This window comes from Anolis sagrei, chromosome 4 (genome assembly GCF_037176765.1).
Source record: "Anolis sagrei isolate rAnoSag1 chromosome 4, rAnoSag1.mat, whole genome shotgun sequence".
Lineage (NCBI taxonomy): Eukaryota > Metazoa > Chordata > Lepidosauria > Squamata > Dactyloidae > Anolis > Anolis sagrei.
In genome coordinates this window covers 73416591-73422590 of record NC_090024.1, presented here as the reverse complement: position 1 = coordinate 73422590, position 6000 = coordinate 73416591, and positions in this window count along the sequence as shown.

Here is a 6000-nt window from a genome sequence, read left to right as displayed (position 1 = left end):
AAAATACCCACCAAATGGTAACTTTAGATATTTTGCCAGAACAAGGATATGTTCAATCAGGCCCGTAGCCAGGATTTTGTTTCGGGGGGAACTGAGTTTCATTCGGGGTGGTGGGGGGTGGTGGCTGAGTCTGAGTGAAAGAGGGTCTACCCTAGCAAACCTTTTGTATCGTTACCCCAATACATATGGGATATATTGAGCATGGTGATCAGATCATGATATGAATAAACATAACAGTTTAAATAATGTACCAGTAAGGCCTTCTTGCGGACCACCCTGAGAATTTCGGGGGGGGGGGGCGATGAAGCCCCTCAAGCCCCCCCCCCCCCGCCCCTGGCTACATGCCTGTGTTCAATCCATGTGTGTGGACATTACATCTTGTAGCATCTTCTAACTTAAAATAGGACCAAAACACAGTATGCCAGTAAGTGTGAATGGCATGGATGCTACTATTTTATTATTTGCTTTATTTTTATCATTTTCTTTTGCAATGGCATAGTCTATTCACATCAGAGTCAATCAATAACCTGAGTGTTACATTTTGAACTAGCTGAAGTTTGCAAATGCTTTTAAAATATAATAGATGTACACACACGGCACTCATCTACAGATGGCACTCTCTTTTCTTTTAAATAGAGGAAATAAAGGAAGGGAAGCTTCAAGTCATGTTTCTTCTGCATTGCATTGGGATACTTCCACTTGGGTCCCTTCCACACAGCTGTATAAAATCCACATTGAACTGGATTATGTGGCAGTGTGGACTCTGATAACCCTGTTCAAAGCATATATTGTGGATTATCTGCCTTGATATTCTGGGTTATATGGTTGTGTGGATTGGCCCTTGGAATAGGTTTAGTCAGTCCTTCACATTTTTGCAGATTTTTTTAAATGGATTTGATTAATATGTTCTCACACTGAAGAATCTGGAGTTTCCTATAGAGAACACTTCTCCGGGAACCTCTAAGTCCTCCTGATTCTATGGTCAGTTTCCAGCATATATTGACCATCTAAAATTTGCTAGAGGTGTTCTCTCAGGTTAAAAAAGTGGATTTCCCCCCATGGTTTTTCCACTTTCACAGGAGATTATCTGCCTTTAAAACCCACAAAGATAGAAGACTTAACCATGCATTAAGACAAGTTTGGGAGACATAGAAGTTGGCAATCTGCAAGCAATCTGCAAGCCCCATCAGTTTCAAACAGCATAAACAATGTTGAGATTATGGGAGCTGATGTCCTACATCTGCATGGCCACACATTCCACACTGATATACTAGTGTTAGAGTGATTCTCTTTTAAAAGAAAAATATAATGAAATCATATTGTTAGAAAGTACAGGGTGGGCCAAAAGTCACAAAGGCATCTGATGTTTTAATAACTTTTTGAAATAAAAAATTGAAAAGATTTTACATGTTATGAAATATAATTTTATGTCATATAAATAGATAGAATAGATAGATAGATTGTGTGTGTGTGTGTGTGTGTATGTGTATTATATATATATATATATATATATATATATATATATATAATGTGTGTGTGTGTGTGTGTATACACACACACACACAATATGTACAATAAATGATGCTAAGTAAAGGTAAAGTTTTCCCTGTAACATTAAGTCTAGTCGTGTCTGACTCTGGGGGGTGGTGCTCATATCCATTTTGAAGATGCGGCTGGCATGACTGCATGGAGTGCCATTACCTTCCTGCTGGAGTGGTACCTATTGATCTACCCACATTTGTATGTTTTTGAACTGCAAGGTTGACAGAAGCTGCGGCTAACAGCAGGAGCTCACTCCACTCCCTGGATTTGAACTGCTGATCTTTTGGTCAGCAAGTTCAGCAGCTCAGCAGTTTAACAAGCTGGGCAATGGTATTGTAAATGGAAAAAATACTGAAATCCCTTTGTGACTTTTGGTCCACTTGTATTTCAACACAGGCTGCAGGCATGTAGTCGGGGGCAGGGCTTGAGGGGCTTCAGTCCCGTCCCCCGTCCCCCCCCCCCAATTCTCTGGGTGGTCTGCGAGAAGGCCTTACTGGTACATTATTTAAACCGTTATGTTTATTCATATCATAACCTGATTACCATGCTCAATATATCCCATATGCAGGGGGTACTGGGATAACAATACAAAAGGTTTGCTAGGGTAGATCCTCAGCCCCCCCCCCCCCGAATCAAAATCCTGGCTATGGGCCTGACAGGCTGGATCTACACTGCCATATAACCCACTTTCTGAATCCAGATTTATCTGCTTTGAACTGGACTATATGAGTTTACACTCTCATATAATCCAGCTCAAAGCAAATAATCTGGATTCAGAAAATGGATTATACGGCAGTGCAGATGGGGCCACAGAATCATCTACTATTTATTTATTTAAAACATTTATATTTATATTCTGTCCTTCTCACCCCGAAGGGGACTCAGGGCGGAGCAAAGCATATATACGGCAAACATTCAATGCTGGGACAAGAAATGATATAAGTATGCATAAACATTAAAAACATTTATAAATAACTTTTAGACTACCTTTGTGAACACCAGAGGCCTGCAAAAACACTTCTGAAATATACTGCCCACAAGATATCAAGGAAATAACAATACAAAATGTAAGCCAAAGGAGGCAAACCAAGATCCTGGTTGCTCAGATTGTTGGCTGGTCAAACATCAACCTTGAAAGATGTGTAGGCAACAAAAAGTAGCTTTAAAATATTTTAAAAGAATAAAGAAAGAGCCTTGCTGTGTATACACCAACCTTAAGGCACTTCCAGGTTCCTTTCTTCATGACTGGCTTGAAAAGGTTATGCAGGTCATTTTCAAACAGTGCTGTTATCGAGAAAACCTACCTTTCTGAAGATGTGTGGAAATAACAAACAAAAATATATATGTGCACACCAACATGTAATTTAATCCCGGTTTAATAAGATATTTTCCCATTGGCTATCAGTTGGACATAAAGGAAACAAAGGTTCCTGCCATACAGCTGTATAAAATCCACATTGATCTGGATTATATGGCTGTGTTGACTCAGATAACCCACTTCAAAGCAGATATTGTGGATTATCTGCCATGATATTCTGGGTTATATGGCTGTATGGAAGGGCCCAAAGTTGGAATGTTGAATTTCTAAACTGTACTACATGTATCCCCTTTGTGTTGTGCTGTTACAACAAAAGAAAACAACCCCAAAGAATCCATGCCTATCAAACAATAACATTTCTTTATTTTACAATATACTGATTAATCAGAGATAGAATGTCTCACTCAATTTATTGTCGAAAGCTTTCATGGCTGGAATCACTGGGTTGTTGTAGGTTTTTCAGGCTATATGGCCATGTTCTAGAAGCATTATCTCCTGACGTTTCGCCTGCATCTATGGCAAGCATTCTCAGAGGTTGTTAGGTCTCTTTTTTAAAGACCTTACAACCTCTGAGGATGCTTGCTATAGATGTAGGCGAAACATCAGGAGAGAATGCTCCTAGAACATGGCCATATAGCCTGAAAAACCTACAACTCTCACTCAATTCATCTGGTCTCCTTTAAATAAAAGAATGTAGGCTTGCTAAGTGGTCTAGTTAAAATAAAAATAAAACTTCTACTTCCTTTCGATTTTGCAGAACTATCAAATACCTTTTAAGTTAACAAGGTCACCTAGTGTTGAGAAGTCTCTCTACATCTAACATTTCGAGGGCAACTTTAAAGAGATTTGAATTAGGTCAAAGCACACTGTATTTCAGTTATAAGTTGTCCCATGCAATGATTTAACCTGGAACGAAATACTCTGTACTCATATTTACAAACCTGGATTAAAATAAACATAATTTTAAGGTTATTATGCAGACTATTATGTGAAGACTAAAATACAGAAATAATACCATAACCTCAAAAGTTTTTTTTCTTTTCACATACTAGCCTTTGGGTCTTAAAATGCATTGGGATTCAATCACTGAAATTAAATAAAAAATCTAGATGTTTTAATTGCATAAGGACACAGCATATGGGTTGAATATCCCTTATCTGAAATGCTTGGGACCAGAAATGAAGTGGTTTGTATTTTGGAATACCTGTATTTTCATACATATTAATATTGAGATATCTTGGGGATGGGACCGAAGGTATTCCAAAATACACTTCTAAACATGAAATTTATTTATATGTCATATACAGGATGACTCATGGAACTGATAGACATGGTTTCACTTATCGATGGTTTGATTTATTCACTTTACCTACTGCTCTGTATGAGCTGCACCCACTTTTCACTACCTCAATTGTTTTTGTATCAAAAAGATTAGAATTTGTAAATTTTGCTATTTTATACTAAACTCAGAAAACGTATCTCTGCAGATTTGTTGGGGGGGGGGGGGGAGATACCATGTACCTTATACACATAAAATGAAGATCATTTTATACAATATTTTTAATAATGTTGTTCACCAAATAAATTCCGTGTACAATGAACCATCAGAAAGCAAAGGTGTTACTCACACATGAGGATGATTTTGGATTACTTCAGATGTCAGAATTCCAGATAAGAGATACCTGACCTGTACAACTGTTCCGTACCCTTATACAAGTGGTATATGCATCAGGAATTGGCTATCATGAAATCAGCAGAGGAAACTAAACCGTATCTTGAGAATAAAATCTAAATAATAGAAATATGTGGCCTTTCATTTTAGGTACTGAATCTGTCTTTTAAATTTTAAATATGTATGACTCTTTTAAGAGTATTATGTTTATTATGCTTATGTTTTATAATGGTTATTCTGGATTTTGTGTTGGTAATTAAATTAAATGCTTTACCTATGCTGGAAACTGCCCTGCGTCCCCTTGGAGAGCTAGAATGGTATACAAATAAATTATTATTATTATTGGTTTTAAAACATTTGTTATTAGAGAAATGATTGTTATTTATATTCTGTATTACTTAATAAAATATTGCTGTTAAATGCTCAGATGAATGCATACTCAACAGTTCAAATCCCATGTACTTGAAAGGAACACCAACAAACCAATGGTCCTGCTCCAGAAGGTGTTTGTAGGTGGGGATCTTAAATGCAGAAGTAGGAAAATATGCTCATTTAAGTATTGGTGAGTCAGAGAATCTGGGCTTGTCTTTTTCTTATTCCATCATGATGATCTTTCCAAACAATTTGAGCTTGATTATTAATTGCATGCAGTCCACAACAATCTTTTTATATATCTGCATATCTTTTCCATGGTTTCAGAAGTTATGTATTTTGTCAAAACATCCTTGTGAAAATATTTGGCTAAGAAGCAGATTTTGAGGAAAAATGTTTGTGATCCTTAATCAAGCACCAAATAGCTTAATACCGGTCTAATAACAATATGTGTTCCAATGTATTATTGGATCCAATTATAAATAAAAAAATAGAGAGCAAATGCATTTAAAAACTGTGCTGCATCTATCCCTCCATCCTAGTCATGCATGTAATACCAGAAAAACAAGTTTCTCAGAGGTGCTTCTTGTGAATGTCTTTGCAAACTGTGTAATGGATAGTGTATGCCTGGCTTTCACATGCATTAATTGTCACTGCACTCATAGCACCGAACACTGAAGACCCTGACAGCTCACTTTTACATTCTAAGTGACATCTGCATTGAACAGAACAGAAATAAAGATTAAGGGAAACACCTGATGTGATAGCATCAGCTTTGCTTCAAAATGTAATATTTAAAAAGTACACCTCTGTCTTCTTGTATTCTAAGAAAGAACTAATGTCAAAACCTCAGAGGGGCATCACAGCAGCAAGAACTGAAGGGAGAACCATTGTTTTCTTCCTTCCCTCCTTCCTTCTTTCCTTTCCCCTCTCTCTTTCATCACCGGTCACTAAATAAGAGTATATACAATACAACCCCCATACCCTTGGGACTCATATCTGCAGTTTCATTTGCTGATATCTGACAAAATGTGTTAGGAATTTCTCTAGGAATTCAATAGGTCCTTCAGGGACACCTTATGGTGACTTCCTGAAG